Consider the following 20,100-nt stretch of genomic DNA (forward strand, 5'->3'; position numbering starts at 1 on the left):
AGCTCCTCTAATTATTAAATATTTGCTAAGGTGAAGTGTGGGCCACTCAAAAGCTCGTCAACATTTATTTTATTTTAATTATTGATTAATTAATTAATTATTTATTTTTTTAGTTATTATGTAATTATTTATGTTCTATTATTTAAATAGTATATAATTATGGGGAAAATAACATGGCGGAGGTTGTTTTACACTTCTCCTTGTCAGTACAATAAAAAGCACTTTCATTAGCTGAAAGCTTAAAAAATGAAGAGATTTAAGAAACTTAACCGTGGTTAAGCAGCCTGACGCACATCAGCCTGAAGTAAGTCCAGGACGCAAGGCTGCCGATCATAAAAATAATGCACACTCAACCAATAAGAGATAGCCATTAACCAATTTTTTTTTTTAAAAAAAAAAAAAATAGATTCATGGCAAACCCTATAAGGATAAAGAAGAGGTTATAAACATGATTTGTGTCAAAGATTACAATAGGAGGAATTATCAAGCATATTGATCAAATGAAAACGCAGCATGATAATTCTCTACTACAATAACAGACTCTTCAACAACACAAGAAGCAACATTAAATGGGTATCAATCTTCCAAGTGGCTTCAATCAACAGCTCAAACATACCAAGCCAATGTTTGATCAAGCTACTGGTTAATTGACACTTGTTATTCTAGAAAATTTTTCTCTATTATTAGTTAACTAATTCCTTTTATTAGTTAACTAATTCTTTGTAATTGATTTTGTCTTTTTATGATTAGTTGCCATGATTCTTAGAGAGAGCGCATGTACTTTCTTGCTCCTCAAGATGATCATTTTGTATATATACAGCTACTGTAACGTTTCCTTTATATATTTGAATGAGAATTCAATTTCATTATTCTATAACTTTATTATGGTATCAGAGCAGAGCTCTTTTACTTATTTTTTTGTAGCTTTCTTTGTTGTTGAGAAACCATGGCAGAAGCAAATGCTGTTGCAAAATATCCAGTTGTAAATGTTCCCAAACTTGAAGATCTTCCATCTAGCTCTTATTATTTACATCCAAATGAAAATCCATCTTTGGTTCTTGTTTCACCTGTTTTGTCAGGATCTAATTATTATTCATGGTGTAGATCAATGAAGATGACTTTACAATCCAAGAACAAACTTCAGTGAGTCGATGGGACTTTTCCAGCTCCAGCTATTACGGATCCTACTTATTCAGCTTGGCAGATATGCAATATCATGGTAGTTTCTTGGCTTATTCATTCTGTTTCTCAATCTATTGCACAAAGTATTATTTGAATTGATAATGCCATAGATATTTGGAAAGATTTGAAAGATCATTTTGCTCAGAGTGATTCTTTTATAATTGTTGTGTTACGACAAGAAATTTTTGCTTTCAATCAGGAACAACTTAATGTTACAGATTATTTAACTCAGTTAAAGATCTTAAGAGATGAATAATGAATCTTAGACCTGTTCCTATTTGCTCTTGTAATTTGTTCTTATGGAGCGTTGGTTACTGTGAGAAATTATTATGAGTTTGACTATGTTATTAGATTTCTCAAGGGTCTGAATGAAAATTTTTCAATAGTGAGATCCTAGATTATGTTAATAGAACCTCTGTCATCGATTAACAAGGTCTTTTCTTTAGCGACACAACATGAAAGACAGCTCCAAAGCATAGAAGCTATCACACATAATTTTGAACATACAATTTCTTTTTCTAAATCTGTTTTTGGAAATCAAAATTACAAGAATAATGTTCAAGCAACTAATCCATGTCTTGTCAACAGCAGCCTAAGAGGCTAAGAGTAATTTCTATCAAGGAAACAAAAAGCCTATGATGTGCACTTTTTGTAGATGGCCAGGACACACTATTGAGAAATGCCATAAAAAACATGGTTACCCACCAGGCATGAAACCAAAGGGAAGGAGCAATTTTAATGTTTCAGTAGTGAGTTCAGTTGATAACAGTGGTTTTTCTCAATAAAATCCGGCACCTAGGTGTGAATCTGAGCAACTTTCTTTTACTAAGGATCAATTTTAGCAGATTATGGCACTTATCAAGCCCAATCAAGGCAAAAATCAACCTGGAAATTCTTCAGTTGCAGCTATTGGAATTTCTTGTAATGGTGCACATTGCACAACAACAAATTCACAATATGATGCTTCACACAATTCAACTGCTGGAAGTTCTTCTCACTCAGGACAATTGAATACCAATTTCTTTTATTCTTACAATTCTAGTATTATTCTTTCAACTATTCTTGGAAACTCATTATTCATAAACACATGGATAGTGGACACTGGTGCCATTGATCATATTGCTTGTGATCTGAGTTTGTTTCATTCTTACCAGCCTGTTGCCAATTTCCTTGTTGGGTTGCCAAAAAGCCAAAGTTTCACAGTTTCACATGTTGGGATAGTTAAACTTAGTGACGATCTCATTTACATAATGTTCTATATATCCCATCATTTTGCTTCAATTTGATCTCTAGTAGCAAATTGACAGCAACTTCAAGCTATGCATGAATCTTTACTAAAGAAATTTGTGTTGTTCAAGATTTATAGAGATGGAGAAGGATTGGCATAGCTGAGCAGAGAAATGGACAATATCACTTATCATCACCTTCACAACCACATGTAAATACCACCACCCTTACCTTTTCTGCTACTGCAAATAAACCCAGTCACAATCAGTTCAACCTGTGGCACTATAGGCTAGGGCATTCATCAACTTAAAGAATTCTACATCTCAAGAAAGATTTCTACAGGACTTTTCCTTCTTTAACAGAACCTTGTGATGTTTGTCATTGTGCAAAACAAAGAAGATTGCCTTTTCCTATTAGTGAATCAAGTTCTGTAGCTTCTATTGATTTGATACATGTAGACATCTGGGGTCCTATTAGTCTATCTTTGAATGGTTACAAATACTTCCTTACCATTATAGATGACTTTACAAGGTTTACTTGGCTATTTTTAATGAAAAGCAAGTGAAAGACTAGATCTTTAATTCAGAATTTTTATGCCATGATTCAAACTCAATTTCAAAGAAGTATCAAGAGTATAAAAAAAATGACAATGGAGTAGAGTTTAACATGAATGAATTTTATAGTTCTAAAGGGATTCTTCATCTAACCAGTAGTGTTGAAACACCACAATAGAATAGTGTCATAGATAGGAATCATCAGCAAATACTCAACATAGCTAGAGTTTTGCAATTTCAAAGTCACCTACCCACAACTTTTTGGCCTGAGTTTGTTTCACACTCAGTGCATCTAATCAATAGACTCCACCTATCATTGAGAACAAAACTCCTTTTGAGAAGCTGTATAATCAGGTTCCTGATCTTTCACATTTATGAGTATTTGGCTATCTTTGTTATTATTCCTCTCTTAATCAAGGAAGGTCAAAATTCTCAGCTAGAGCACATAAAGAGGTATTCATTAGTCATAAACAGGGCACAAAGGGTTATAAGATTCTTAATTTGCAAAACAATACCATTACAGTATCAAGAAATGTAATTTTCTATTAGGATGTGTTTCCATATCACACAAATGGAGCTTCATCAAAAGAAGAATCTGACTTTGTTTTTCCTGTGCCATATAATTATGATGAATTTGCAGCAGCATCACCTTCAAACCACCTTCAAACATCACGCATTAGTGATAATCAACCTCATGTTTCTCTTAATGAACCAGACCCTATCCCTCCTATTATAAATCCCACAGACAATAATCTTAGAAGATCACAAAGGCTAAGACACACATCAACATATTTACAAGACTACCATTGTGGCCTTATCAATTCTCTGCAAGCTACTGCCAATGCTAGTCCTCACTTCATTTCAGCAACATTGATATTAGGTACTCCTCACATTCTTTCTTCAGTGCTTTCTCATAATGCTTTGTCTACATCACATAAAGTTTTCCCAGCTTCCATAAGCATTTTTGTTGAACCAAGAACATACAGCCAAGCTGTTAAGTTTGCAGAGTGGCAGCAAGCAATGCAGGAAGAAATTGCAACTTTACAGCTTAATCATACATGGGATCTCACCACTCTTCCACTAGGAAAAATTTGTCACGACCCAACCTATGGGCCGGACCGGCACTAGGACCTAGGCCAGCCTAAAGACCCCGAGGCCCGTAGTAAGCCTAACTATTCCTCAACCCAACTCTAAGGCCCATTTGGGCTCAATTTCAAGAATTCAACTGGACAGAGTCCGGCCATAAAATGGACCATTCAACGGGGAGTTTTTGACTCACCCGACCTGTAAACATAATATATAATAAATTGGAGAGCTCAGCTCACTCTCCTCATAATCAAAATGTCATAACTCAAATGGGAGCTCAGCTCCCTCATCTAATCCCATCATGCATATAGTTAATAATTTTACAGGTCCAACATAACTTTTATAATACAGGCCCAAAATAAAAATAAGTGTTTCTAACACATGCGGAGTCTAAAATTTAACTCAATTATACAAAATACATTAAATACTATTAATGGACTTGCGAAAAAGAAGAGCAGGTTAGCCACAACAAATAATCCTCCTGTAGCCTGAAAAAATAGGTGAACAGGAGTGAGCGTTCGATTCAGAGAGTAAAATACAAATTTTAATCATAATCTCTATAGCCATCTAAAGCTAATGCACCATGTAGAGTGATATGCAACATCCTCATAATTTTCATACAATTCATATCATAACAGCAAAAAGGTAATTTGGAGCATTCACACACCCAACACTGTCAAACAATACATATATGGGAGTTGATCCCCTATACAGCTCTCTTAATTCAATCTCTGCCAGCAAGTATCTCTCAAACCGGACTTTCGCTTAATAAACCAAATATGAGGCCCTAGCGAGTGTCTCTCAAGTCGTGTCTACCCCGAAGGATCGAGTCCCAGCGAGTGTCTCTCAAGCCGTGTCTACCCGTCCCGTCCATATCCAATACCATACCACACGCACGCCATGCACACACACTGCTCCAAATTACCACAAACAACATCCATGGCACTTCAACAATTATGAATGCAATATAAAATGTGCCTAGTGTTTAACTACATAGATACATATTTATAAGTGATGCATGGGCATGCTTGAACATATAATAATATCAAAATTATAATTGAAATTAATATTTTACTCACAAACTTAACCGAAGTCACTGTGGCAGCTGGGCGGAGGAGGAAGGCTGTCCCGGCTTACCTAATAATTTTATTACAATTATTTAATACATTTGACTCAATACAAACTAAGAAAAGACTAAAGATGTCCTAAGTCGTGCCAAAAATCAGGCAGAGTCTCCTTTATACCTAGGACCTACCCAACCTGCAAAAGGGCTCAAAATGCACTTCTATATCCACAAATCAATCACATCACATAGCCCCTCCTGGGCCCATCCAAACAGTCAACAATCACAATATGAAAAATTACAGTTTAGTACTTATAATTAACCCTTTTGCAAAAACTACCCAAATGAGCTCTAATAATTCTAAAACTTTGTCTTGCAGTCCTTAGCAATATTACTAAGCTAATGAAAAAGAAATTATAATTTTCTATGCTACCACGAATATTTTATGGATTTTTAATCCAATTCAAGCATTAGATAATTAAGAAAAAGTAAGGTTCGGGTTTATCTATGCCGATTCCAACCCCGGGAATGCGCTCGGGACGTCTGACAATGGTGAGGTAGCTAAAATCTCGATTCAATTTCAAAACTTTTTCGGTAATCTGTCTGCCTAGCCCGAAATTTATAGACCCGAGCAACCGTTGAATTTCCGTAAATTGAAGGTACCTACACGAAGCCCACAACACGGGGGTTAGTACATAATTTTTATGAAATTTTCTAAGCTCATTTAGTGCTCGAAAAAATACTATGAAGTTTCGCGGGACCCACCAAAAAATGGTGTTGGAAAATTTTGAAATTAGTATTGCCGCGAAGCTCTCGACGAGTGGAGCACTCCGGTACTCTCGGTTTTCTCTTAGAGTTCACGGTTTGCAAGAAATTTAGCCCAAAAATCGAAATTGGCTAAAACTTCCCGGACAAAAGTTAGATTTTGGTGTTCTTGGTGTTTATGGAAAGCCCTCGAGGTGTAGATAGGTTTTGACACAAGACTCAGTCTGATTGGTGGCCGGATCCGCCGGAATCGGCCCGGAAAGATGAAACGACGCGCGCGCGTAGGGGGGACTTCGCTCTACTTTTCTAGCCGCCTAGAGCGTCGGCCGGCGGAGAGGAGGTGGCCTGGAGGTGAGTCGAGGTGTGGTGGAGGCTGAGGAGGTGGCTGACCGGCGAGGGGTGGAGGGAAGAGAGAGAAAACGAGGAGAGAAGGAGGGCTGTGGGGAACGCACAGAAGAGAAGAAGAAAGGGAAGTGGGCCGGTCCGATTCGACTGGTCCGATCGGGTCTGATTTGATTTGGCCGGTCCAATTCAGGATAAAAAAAATTAAATTTTTACTCTCTCTTGAGGCCTAAATTAATTTTTAAATTCTAGAAAAAATTCGTAGAAAACTTAAAAAAATTCATAGAGTCCAAATATATTTTTAGTTTTGTCATGTGGTCTTTAAATTAATTTTTAAAAATCATCAAAATTTTATATTTTCGAAAAATCGAACCTGATTTCTAAAATCTGAAAAATTTCAAATAATTTTCTAAAATTTAAATAAAATAAAATATTAATATTTATCCAGAAAATAATAAATTTAAAAATTATGGGTGTTACATCTTCCCTCCATACAGAAAATTCGTCCTCGAATTTTACACAAGACAGAATAAAGTACAGAATTACACATTGAATAGATAAAGATACTTGCTACGCATATTTCGCTCTGACTCCCAGGTGCACTCTTCTACTGACTGGCTCCTCCACAAAACCTTAACCATAGGGATCTGTTTTGATCTTAGCTGTCTCACTTGGTAGTCCACTATGGCTACAGGTTGCTCCTCAAATATCAAGTCTTCTTTCAGCTCTACTACATCTGACTGCAACACATGAGAAGGATCAAGTATGTATTTCCTGAGCATGGAGATGTGAAATACAGGATGAACATGAGAAAGGTTGGGTGGTAACTCCAACCGATAGGCAACTGCTCTAACTCTACCAATAACCTCAAAAGCTCCAATATACCGAGGTGCCAACTTGCCTTTCTTCCCAAATCTCATGACCCCCTTCATCGGAGAAACCTTCAGGAGCCTACTGCAAACTCTACATCCCTCCGTCTGGGATCTGCATAACTCTTCTGCCTACTGAAAGCTATTTTCAATCGTTCCCTGATTAAAAGAACTATCTCTGAAGTGTACTGCACTAGGTCTACATCGTGCACCTTCGCTTCTCCCATTTCCGTCCAACACAGAGGAGACCTACACTTTCTGCCATATAGAGCCTCATAGGGTGCCATACCTATGCTAGAATGATAACTGTTCTTGTAGACAAACTCCACCAAGGGTAGCTGATCATCCCATTGACCTCCAAAATCCAAAACACACATGCGAAGCATGTCTTCCAGTGCTTGGATTGTCCTTTCGGATTACCCGTCTGTCTGAGGGTGGAAGGCAGTACTAAAGTTTAATTGCATACCAAGTGCCTCTTGTAGCTTCCTCCAAAACCTAGAAGTGAACTGGGGCCCTCTGTCAGATATTATGGAAGCAGGAACTCCATGCAATCTGACTATTTATCGAACATAGAGTCGGGCATACTGTGCAACAGAATATGTGATTTTCACAGGCAAGAAATGAGTTGATTTAGTTAGACGATCTACAATTACCCATATCGAATCATATCCCTGCGTGGTACGAAACAACCCAGTCACAAAATCCATAATGATCATTTCCCACTTCCATTCTGGGATAGAGAGTTCTTGCAGCTTCCTTGATGGCCTCTGGTGTTCAAACTTCATCTTCTGACAAGTCAAGCACTTGGACACAAAATCTGCTATGTCTCTTCATACCATTCCACCAGTAGCTATCTTTCACATCATGGTACATCTTGGTGGAGCCTGGGTGGACATTGTACAGTGTATAATGTTTCTCTCGCATGATTTCATTTCTGAGATTATCCACGTCGGGCACACATATCCTGGAACCTTGCATAAGGGCGCCATCATTGGCAAACCCAAACTCACCACCTTCGCCCTGCTATACTCTTTTTGTGATCTTCATCAATTGTTGATCTCTGTGCTGGGAAACTCTAACTCTGTCTCACAGGTCTGGTCTCACTGAAAAATGGGCCAACAATACCCCTCATCTGAAAGATCTAAGATCAGACCTTGATCCATCAGCTCATGTACTTCCTGAATCAACGGTCTCTTTTTCGCTGATATGTGCACCAAGCTACCAGAAGATTTTCTACTACTACATTGGCCTTCCCAGGGTGGTACTAGATGGTACAATTATAGTCCTTCAGAAGCTCCATCCATCTCCTCTGTCTTAAATTTAAATCCCTCTGTTGAAAGATGTACTTCAAACTCTTGTGGTCGGTGTATATCTTGCACACTTCACCATATAGGTAGTGTCTCCAGATCTTTAGTGCAAATACTACAGCCGCTATTTCCAAATCATGTGTGGGGTAGTTCTGCTCATACCTCTTTAGCTACCTTGAAGCATAAGCCACTACTTTTCCATTCTGCATCAAAACACACCTTAAGCCAACTCTGGAGGCATCACAGTACACGGTATATCCTTCGCCACTCATCAGTAATGTCAACACAGGGGCGGTAGTTAGACATTCCTTAAGCTTCTGGAAGCTCTCCTCACAATCGTCTGCCCAAATGAACGGAACATTCTTCCGAGTTAACTTGGTTAGGGGAGCTGCTATCCTGGAAAAATCCTGCACAAAACGCCTATAGTAGCCAGCTAGGCCCAGAAACTTCACACCTCAGTGACTATTGTAGGCCTAAGCCAATCAGTTACAACCTCAATTTTCTCGGCATTGATATGGGGTTTGTACCCTGCACAACATCAATGCAGAACTCTATTTCCCTTCCTGATGGCAACCCTGGAAGCTCCTCAGGGAAGACATCCATGAATTCTCCGATAACAGGAACATTTTCCATGTTAACACATTCTACAGATGTATCTCTCACCAATGCCAAATACCCTTGACATCCACACCTCAATATTTTTCTATCACTAATTGCTGACACCAAATTATATGGAGCCACGCTCCTATCACCATCAAAGCTAAACTCTTCCACATCAGGTATGTGGAAATACACCTTTTTGTTCCTGCAGTTTAAAGTAGCATAATGAGTTTCTAACCAATCCATTCCCAAAATTACATCGAAATCCATTACTGGTAGAGGAACTAAGTCTTCTGGGAGGATCCTTCCATCCACTACTACTGGGCTACCTGAAAAAACCATATCCACATCTATGTTGTCACTAAGTGGGGTAGCTACAGACAAGGGGCATTCTAAAGTTATAGGGTTCCTACTCAATCTCATGGTAAAAACTGGAGAGACAAATGAGTGAGTAGCACCCGGATCTATCAAAACATGAGCCTCATAGGAACAGACTAGAAGAATACCTGCCACAACTGTATTGGAAGCCTGAGCATCCTGGTGGGTCAAGGTGAAAACTTGAGCTTGACCCCTACCCTGCGTTGCAGAACCCTGATATTGACTTCTACCTCCTGACCTGCCTCCAAATCCACGTCCTCCTTGTCCTCGGCCCTGTTGGCCACTGAACTGACTGCCTGCCATGCTGGAAGCACCAGGATACAATTGACGAGGAACATTTGCAACAGAACCCTGTGACCCCATCTGTGGCTTACTGAACACTGGACATTCTCTAGCAAAGTGACCCTACTGGCCACACCAGAAACATACTCCTGAACCCATCATACAAGGTCTTGAATGTCCTCTTTCACACTGTGTGCAAGGTGCCAAGAAGGATCCTAAACCAGACTCAAAACTGTTGTAACCCGAACTGTGACTACTGCTGGATCCATATCCTGATCTGAATCCTTGAGATTTGTGTTTAAAACCACCCTTCTTGTTGTTTCTACCTCTTACTCTGTAGTGACTTTGGCCGCCACTATCTGTGGTACCCGTGTAAGGAACACCTGAAGAACCTTATGCTCTATTCTTCTTTGCTTATCCACTGCCATCTCCTGTACAGCTAATCTCAATCTGTCAGGCTCGATCAACTACCATATCAAAAGAGTGATCAGACATCATGGCCAGGTTTGCATACCTCCTGTCCAGCCCCTTTAGGAACCTCTTTACCTTCATATTTTCTGTAGCCACTGCTGTAGGGGCATACCTGCTCAGTTCCAGAAATTCTGTAGCATATTCATCTACAGATCTGCCATTCTGCCTTAAGGCCTCAAAGGCTCACTGCTTTTGATCTCTGAAACTTTCTGGCACAAACCTGTTGATAAACAGTTCCACAAATTGAGTCCAAAACAAACCTTCAATCTGAGGTAATATGTAGTCATTCATCCATTGCCTAAGCACAGGCCCCATGACATGCTGCACACACTCTATAAGCCTCCTATCAGTCAACTGTAACTCCATCCCTGCCTGTTTGCAGGAATCCAAAAATCGATAGGCATCATCTGACACATCATAAGTGCCAGGCACCAACTTCTTGAAATTAATTATTTGCTTGTAAGGTTCCCTTCTTGGTGCGGTGGACTTCTGCTATTGGGGAGGTTGGACCATATACTGTGCCATCATATTAATGGTTCTCTGTAATTCGGCTAAGGTAGCCACCATTGGGTCCATGGGACCCTGGGCCATAAAAGACTGTTCCTGAACTGGTGGCGGCTGCTCTTCTACCTGAGCAGCTCTAGGCCTCCTACCCCGTCTCCTCAGGGCAGGCGCCTTATCCTGTACCGACACCTCGTCAGGCACATCGGGCTTTGGTGCAGTGGCAACTCTTCTGCTTCTACGCATTTTTCCTGAAATTCAACAGCATTAGACCACAAAAATTCAAAACGGCATATTACACAGCTCTATAGACTCATATTTACACACAATTATACAAAGTAGAAACTAGAAGCAAAGATGACAATGCAAGGACGAATATGGACCCTATTCTCCGCATGTGACTCCTATTAGACTCTTCCCAATACTTTAGACATATATTCCCTATGAATCTGGAGCCTAAGCTCTGATACCACATTTATCACGACCCAAACTATGGGTCGGACCGTCACTAAGACCTGGGCTAGCCTAAAGCCCCCGAGGACCGTAGGAAGCCTAACTATTGCTCAACCCAACTCTAAGGCCCATTTGGGCCCAATTTCAAGAATTCAACTGGACAGAGTCCGACTATAAAACGGACCATTCAACGGGGAGTTTTTGACTCACCCCACCTGTAAATACAATATATAATAAATTGGAGAGCTCAGCTCACCCTCCACATAATCAAAATGTCATAACTCAAATGGGAGCTCAGCTCCCTCATCCAATCCCATCATGCTTATAGGTCTAACATAACTTTTATAATACAAGCCCAAAATAAAAATAAGTACTTCTAACACATGCAGAGTCTAAAATTTAACTCAATTGTACAAAATACATTAAATACTATTAATAGACCTGCGAAAAAGAAGAGCAGGTTAGCCACAACAAATAATCCTCCTGTAGCCTGGAAAAATAGATGAACAGGAGTGAGCGTTCGACTCAGAGAGTAAAATACCAATTTTAATCATAATCTCTATAGCTATCTAGAGCTAATGCACCCTATGGAGTGATATGCAACATTCTCATAATTTTCATACAATTCATATCATAACAGCAAAAAGACAATTTGGAGCACTCACACACCCAACACTGTCAAACAATACATATATGTGAGTTGATCCTCTATACAGCCCTCTTAATCCAACCTCTATTAGCGAGTGTCTCTCAAGCTAGACTTTCGCTTAATAAACCAAATGTGGGGTCCCAGCAAGTGTCTCTCAAGCCGTGTCTACCTCAAAGAACCGGGTCCTAGCAAGTGTCTCTCAAGCCGTGTCTACTCGTCCTTTCCATATCCAATACCATACCACCCGCACGCCACGCACACACACTGCTCCAAATTACCACAAACAACATCTATGACACTTCAACAATTATAAATACAATATAAAATGTGCCTAGTATTTAACTACATAGATACATATTTATAAGTTATGTATGGGCATGCTTGAACATATAATAATATCGAAATTACAATTAAAATTAATATTTTACTCACAGACTTAACCGAAGTCACTGTGGCGGCTGGGCAGAGGAGAAAGGCTGTCCTGGCTCATCTGACAATTTTATTACAATTATTTAACACATTTGATTCAATATAAACTAAGAAAAGACCAAAGATGTCCTAAGTCGTGCCGAAAATCCGGCAAAGTCTACCCTATACTTAGGACCTACCCAATCTGCAAAAGGTCTCAAAATGCACTTCTATATCCACAAATCAATCACATCACATAACCCATCCTGGACCCATCCAAACAGTCAACAATCACAATATGAAAAATTATAGTTTAGTCTTTATAATTAACCCTTTTGCAAAAACTACCCAAATGAGCTCTAAAAATTCTAAAACTTTGCCCCGCGGTCCTTAGCAATGTTACTAAGCTAATGCAAAAGGAATTATAATTTTCTAAGCTATCACTAATATTCTATGGATTTTTAATCCAATTCAAGCAGTAGATAATTAAGAAAAAGTAAGGTTCGGGTTTACCTATGCCGATTCCGACCTCGGGAACGTGCTCGGGATGTCTGACAATGGTGGGGTAGCCAAAATCTCGACCCAATTCCAAGAATTTTTCGGTAGCCTGTCTGCTGATCCGAAATTTACAGACCCGGGCAACCGTTGAATTTTGGCGAATTAAAGATACCTATACGAAGCCCACAACACGGGGGTTAGTACATAATTTTTATGGAATTTTCTAAGCTCATTTAGTGCTCAGAAAAATACTACTCGTGATACCCACTAAAAAATTGTGTCGAAAAATTTTGAAATTGGTATTGCCGTGAAGCTCTCGACGAGTGGAGTACTCTGGTACTCTCAGTTTTCTTGTGGGATTCACGGTTTGTGAGAAATTTAGCCCAAAAGTCGAAATGGGCTAAAATTTCCTGAACAAAAATTAGGCAAAAATTGGACAAGATGGATTTTGGTGTTCTTGGTGTCTATGGAAAGCTCTCGAGGTGTAGATGGGTTTTGACACAAGACCCGGTCCGATTGATGGCCGGATCTATCAGAATCAACCCGGGAAGACGAAACGACACGCGCTCACAAGGGGGACTTCGCGCGACTTTTTCGGCCTCCTGGAGCATCGGCCGGCGGCGGGGAGGTGGCCTGGAGGTGCGTCGGGGTGTGAGGGAGGCTAGGGCGATGGTTGGCCGACGAGGGGTGGAGGGAAGAGAGAGAAAATGAGGAGAGAAGGAGGGCTATCGGGAACGCGTGGAAGAGAAGAAGGAAAGGGATGTGAGCCGGTCCGATTGGACCGATCCGATCCAGTTCAGTTTGATTTGGCCGGTCCAATTCAGGATACAAAAATTTGAATTTTTACTATGCCTTGAGACCGAAAACGATGCTCAAAAATTTTGAAAAATTTCTAGAAAACTCAGAAAAATTCGTATAGTCCAAATATATTTTTAGTTTTGCCACGTGGTCTTTAAATTAATTTTTAAAATCATCAAAATTTTATATTTTCAGAAAATCGAACTCGATTTCTAAAATCCAAAAAATTTCAAATAATTTACTAAAATTTAAATAAAATAAAATATTAATATTTACCCACAAAATAATAAATTTAAAAAATTAGGGGTGTTACAAAATTCCCATTAGATGCAAATGGGTATACAAGATCAAATACAAATCTGATGGCTCCATTGAAAGATTTAAAGCTAGATTGGTGGCAAAAGGATTTAGTCAACAACTTAGAACTGATTATGTTGATACTTTTTCTTCAGTTGCCAAAATGACAACTATTAGAAGTTTAATTGCTTTGGCTACAATGAAAGGTTGGTATCTTCATCAATTAGACATCAATAATGCATATGTAATTGCCACTTGGATTTGTAAGTTCATCTTCCAATCAAGTTTGCAAATTGACGAAATCTCTATGGATTAAAGCAAGCTAGCAGACAATGGCATTATAAGCTGTTAGATTCACTTCTTTCTCAAGGTTTTAATCAAGCTCATTCCACAATGATCATATTCTTATTTTGCTAGTCTATGTTGATGATGTTATACTAGCAAGAAACAATATGGATGACATCAATTACATCAAATCTTTCTTACATGATCAATTCAAAATCAAGGATCTAGGTAGCTTAAAGTACTTCTTGGGTTTTAAAATTGCAAGAAGTTCAAAAGGAATCATTATGTGCCAGCGAAAGTATGTGTTGGAACTTTTGAATGAAATAGGTTTTCTTGGTTGCAAGCCAGCTAAAACACCTGTTATTCCAATCAGCAAAACAAGTCAACATCCTGAATCTATTTTTGAATATGTCACTTTCTATAAGAGATTAGTGGGAAGCTTATCTATCTTACTTACACAAGACTTGATTTATCATATGCAGTCAAAAAACTGCCTCAATTTTTTGATAAACCAGCAAAAACTCATTTAGCTGCTGCATATAGAGTATTAAGATATATCAGCTCCGGGTCAAGGACTTTTCTTTCCAGTTGATAGTATTGTTCAGTTGAAAGGTTTTTCTGATTTTGATTGGGCAACATGTTCTGAGACCAGGAAGTCTTTAACTAGTTTTTGTATTTTTCTTGGATCATCTTTGGTTTCTTGGAAGTCCAAGAAATAACAACAATCTCAAGGTCTTCTTCAGAAGTTGAGTATCTTTAACAACCTGTGAATTGCAGTGATTATTATATATTGTCACGACCCAACCTATAGGCCGAACCGGCACTAGGACCTGGCCAGCTAAAAGCTCCCGAGGCCCATAGTAAGCCTAACTATTCCCCAACCCGACTCTAAGGCCCATTTGGGCCCAATTTCAAGAATTCAACTGGACAGAGTCTGGCCATAAAATGAACCTTTCAACGGAGAGTTTTTGACTCACCCGACTTGTAAACACAATGTATAATCAATTGAGGAGCTCAGCTCACGCTCCACATACTCAAATGTCATAAAATAAATGGGAGCTCAGCTCCCTCATCCAGTCTAACATACATGCATATAATAAGTTTACAGGTCCAACATGGTAATTATATTACAAACCCAAATCAAATGAATATTTCTAGCACATGCGGAATTTTAGAAGTTAACAGAATTATACAAATATGAATAGACGACCTGCGAAGGAGAAAAGCAGGTTAACCACAATAATAATCCTCCTATAGCCTGGAAAAATATTGAACAGGAGTGAGCGTTCTACTCAGAGAGTAAAATATCAATTTTAACCATAATCTATATAGCTATCTAAAGCTAATGCACCCTGTGAAGTGAAATGCAACATCATCATAATTTTCATATCATAACAACAAAAAGGCAATTTGGAGCACTCACACCCCTGATAAGGTCAAACAATACATATATGGGAGCTGATCCCCTATACAGCCCTTTTAATCCAACATGTGCCAGCGAAGAACTCAAGCTGGACTTTCGCTTAATAAACCAAATCGGGGTCCCAGCGAAGAACTCAAGCCGTATCTATCCCGAAGGACTGGGTCCCAGCGAAGATTTCAAGCTGTGTCTACCCGTCCTGTCCATAGCCAACACCATACCACACGCACGCCAACTCACGCACACTGCTCCAAATTACCACAACAACATCTATGGCACTTTAACAATAATGAATGCAACATAAAACGTGCCTAGTGTTTAACTACATAAATACATATTTATAAGTGATGCATGGGCATGCTTGAACGTATAATAATATCGAAATTACAATTAAAATTAATATTTTACTCACAGACTCAACCGAAGTCACTGTGGCGGCTAGGCGGAGGAGGAAGGCTGTCCCGGCTCACCTGACAATTTTTATTATAATTATTTAGTACATTTGACTCAATACAAACTAAGAAAAAAAACCAAAGATGTCCTAAGTCGTGCTGAAAAATCCGGCAGAGTCTCCCCTATACCTAAGACCTACCCAACCTGCAAAAAGGCTTAAAACACACTTCTATATCCACAAACCATATATCCACAACTCAATCACATCACACAACCCCTCCTGAGCCCATCTAAACAATCATCAATCACACTATGTAAAATTACAGTTTAGTCCTCATAATTGACCATTTTTGCAAAATCTACCCAAATAAGCTCTAAAAATTCTAAAACTTTGCCCCGCGGTCCTTAGCAATATTACTAAGCTAATGCAAAAAGAATCATAATTTTCTGAGCTACCACAAATATTTTATGGATTTTTAATGCTATTCAAGTACTAGAAAAATTAAGAAAAAGTAAGGTTCAGGTTTACCTATGCCGATTCCGATCTCGGAAACGCGCTCGGGATGATTGACAACGGTGGGGTAGCCAAAATCTCGACCCAATTCTGAGACTTTTTTTGTAGCCTGTCTGTCTGGCCAGAAATTCACAGACCCGGGCAACCGTTGAATTTCCGCGAATTAAAGGTACCTACATGAATCCCACAACACGGGGGTTAGTATATAATTTTTACGGAATTTTTTAAGCTCATTTAATACTCGGAAAAATACTACGAAGTTTCGTGGGACCCACCGAAAAATAGTGTCAAAAAATTTTGAAATTTATATTGCCGTGAAACTCTCGATGAGTGGAGCGCTCTGATACTCTCAGTTTTCTTGTGGGGTTCACAGTTTGCGAGAAATCTAGCCCAAAAGTTAAAATAAGCTAAAACTTCCCGGATAAAAATTGGACAAACCGCTCGATGGATTTTAGTTCTTGGTGTCTATGGAAAGCTCTCGAGGTGTAGATGGTGTTTGACACAAGACTTGGCCCAATCGGTGGCCGGATCGGCCGAATTTTGGCCGGGAAGCCGAAACTGCCCGTTGCGGGTCGTGCCTCTTCGCGAGTCATTTTCAGCCGCCTGGAAGGCCGGCTGGCTGTAGAGAAAGGCTGGGGCGACATGCCTGCAAGGTAGGGAGAGCTGGGTGGTGGCGGCGCGGCGTGAGGAGGAGGGAGGAGAGAGAAAACGGGAGAGAGAGGAAGAAGGGTCAGGATGTGCGGGGAAGAGAAGAAAAGAAGGAGGAAGGCCGGACCGATTCGACTGGTCCTATCCGGTTCGGTTCGATTCGGTCGATTCGATTCAGGATACAAAATTTTAAATTTTTACTCTACCTTGGGACCGAAAATGAGGCCCAAAAATTCTGAAAAAATTCTAAATTACTCAGAAAAATTTGTAGAGTCCAAATATATTTTTAGTTTTACCACGTGGTCTTTAAATAAATTTTTAAAAATCATTAAAGTTTTATAATTTCGAAAAATTGAACCTGATTTCTAAAATCCGAAAAAATTCAAATAATTTCCTAAAATTTAAATAAAATAGAATATTAATATTTACTCATAAAATAATAAATTTAAAAATTTGGGGTGTTACATATATGCTTTAAGACTTTGGTATTTCTCATCAAAAACTAGCTCTATTAAATTGTGATAATCAATCTGCTATGCACATTGCTCATAATCTTGTTTTCCATGAAAGAACTAAACAAATAGAGATTGATTGTCATTTGGTGAGAGAAAAATTTATAAAAGAAGTAATTCATTTACTTCCAGTTGCTTCCAAACATCAATTAGCCGATTTCTTTACCAAGGCACATCACTCTACTACTTTTCATGACTTTCTATCCAAGCTTGGTGTTCAAGATATTTACACTCCAAGCTTAAGGGGGGCTATTGATCAAATGAAAACGCAGCATGATGATTCTCTGCTACAACAGCAGACTCTTCAGCAACACAAGAAGCAACATCAAACGAGCACCAATCTTCCAAGTGGCTTCAATCAACAGCTCAAACATACCAAGCCAATGATTGATCAACCTGTTGGTTAATTGAGACTTGTTATTCTAGAAGATTCTTTCTCTATTATTAGTTAACTAATTCCTATTATTAGTTAACTAATTCTTTGTAACTGATTTTGTTTTTTTATTCTATTATTAGTTAACTAATTCCTATTATTAGTTAACTAATTCTTTGTAACTGATTTTGTCTTTTTATGATTAGTTACCATGATTCTTGGAGAGAGCACATGCATTTTCTTGTTCCTCAAGATGATCATTTTGTATATATACAGCTACTGTAACGTTTCCTTCATATATTTGAATGAGAATTCAACTTCATTCTTCTTTAACTTTATTAAAACAAGCACTTCCTAGCTAAAGTGTGTGCTGCTATATTCCTTGTCCTATTGACATGAGAAAACATGGAAGTATTGAAAGAAGCAACAAGCTGAATCACATCATTAATCAAACCAGAAATGGATAACGGCCTATTGGAGGGCTACCGAATAGCTTGAATGACAACAAGTGAATCTCCTTCAAACTGGATAGTAGAGAAATCTCGAGATTGGGCACAAGCAAGTGCCTCCAGAATTAAGGGATCAACAATACGCCTATAGGATCAACCAAGAATTGAGCTGGTTGAGTCTCTATCTAATGCTGCAATAGCACCCATCTTGTTAAATTTATCCACTGCACCATCAAAATTGATTTTAATAAAACCAGAGGGAGGAGGGGACCATATTTGAGGAAGAGTTGTAATATGATTTGGAGATGAGTTGTTCCGATGGTTTGCTGCAGAATAATCAAGTAACATTTTCAAAGCCAACGAAACAATCTCCTGAGAGGAAGAGGAGTGATTTCCAAAAACCAAATTGTTCCTAGATTTCCATAAGCTTCACAGAATAAAACCAAAAAGTCTCAGGTCATTGAGGAGATCATTGGAATTTTGAAGATGAGCTACTAGTTCACTCCATCGATCCATGGTAGAGTTGCTTTGAAGATAATCTGAACGTAACATCAAAGGAGACAGTAGCCATACTTGCCTAGCTATCGGACAAGAAAGAAAAGTGTGAATAATGTCTTCAGCCTCTCCATAAGATTTGCAATCCAACTAACAATTTGAAACAATTTGCTGAAGTTGATCATTCGTGGGCAATCCTCCTTTCAGAAATTTCCATAGGAAAATGGCAATTTTTGGCGGTAAATTCTATTTTCACAGTTGACGCCAATGGTCCCTATGAGAATCCTGTGACTCTACAAAAGCAGCAGAGGATCTAGATGGAAATAAATTCTGATAGCAATGCTAGAACTTAAGCTCCTATGAGTGATGAATTAATTGCTTGCATTGTAACTGCAAACCCAGTAGATTGAGATTTGGCCTAGAAACCAGTAACAAAACCCAATGAAACTTGAGAATAAAACTAAATCCCACGCTAGCCGTAATCCATGAAACTAACCTTGCAATTCCACTGCATAGAATTGCAAATTTCCAATCTAACACAACGCCCCCCTCAAAACCCCGCCACCCCCCAATAAAAAACCCCCCACAACATCTCGAAAAAGTCCACCCACCAGTTAAGCCCGAATTCCTTTTATTGGCATCATCCATATTCAAGCGAATCCAATCCATAAGAGGAGGCTGCTATGAAATAGGCGAAATAGTCCGCTGCAGCGATTGAACCTGATTAGAAGCAGCACCACGACACCAAGCAGCAGTATTAACCTGAAATTGTCTATCAAGCAAAGATAATTCTGAATCCAAAGAAAGAACATTGCCATTAAAAATATGATCATTACGCCTCCACCACCACAACACACAAGGAAATAGTTTGATAATCTGTTATTAAGTTTGATTTAAAAAATAAATAAATAAATAAATAATTCTGTTAATTATTATTTAATATATTAACTTATAAATATTTTTAAAATTTTTAATACTTATGAGTTCATGTAAACTTATAAATATTAGGTGTTTATAAGTTGATTTTTATAAGTTAAGTTAAACCTTTTAATTCTATTAATTTTTTTAAATAATTTTTTTATAATTAAAATTAATAATTATTTTAAAAATATTTATTTATAATAATAAAATAATAACAATACAATTAAATAATATATATTAAAAATTATAAGAGTAAAAGAATTTTTAAATATCTGTTATATTGATTTCATTTACATTTTAATTATAAAATAAATAAATACCTTTAATTTTTAAATTAAAATTTATTTTAAAAAATAAAAT

The 20,100-nt window shown here is 38.3% G+C and overlaps 1 long non-coding RNA gene across 1 annotated transcript; it reads right to left on the reverse strand.

The window, feature by feature from the left end:
- Positions 1-11,435: 11,435 nt before the first annotated feature.
- On the reverse strand, positions 11,436-19,351 carry LOC131174787 (uncharacterized). Its single transcript, XR_009145004.1, has 4 exons — positions 16,618-19,351; positions 16,358-16,515; positions 15,848-15,905; positions 11,436-11,570 (listed from the first exon to the last, which is right to left on the reverse strand). It is a non-coding gene; the product is annotated as an uncharacterized LOC131174787 (long non-coding RNA).
- Between the last annotated feature and the right edge of the window lie 749 nt (positions 19,352-20,100).

The sequence above is a fragment of the Hevea brasiliensis genome, chromosome 16, assembly GCF_030052815.1.
Source record: "Hevea brasiliensis isolate MT/VB/25A 57/8 chromosome 16, ASM3005281v1, whole genome shotgun sequence".
Classification (NCBI taxonomy): Eukaryota; Viridiplantae; Streptophyta; class Magnoliopsida; order Malpighiales; family Euphorbiaceae; genus Hevea; species Hevea brasiliensis.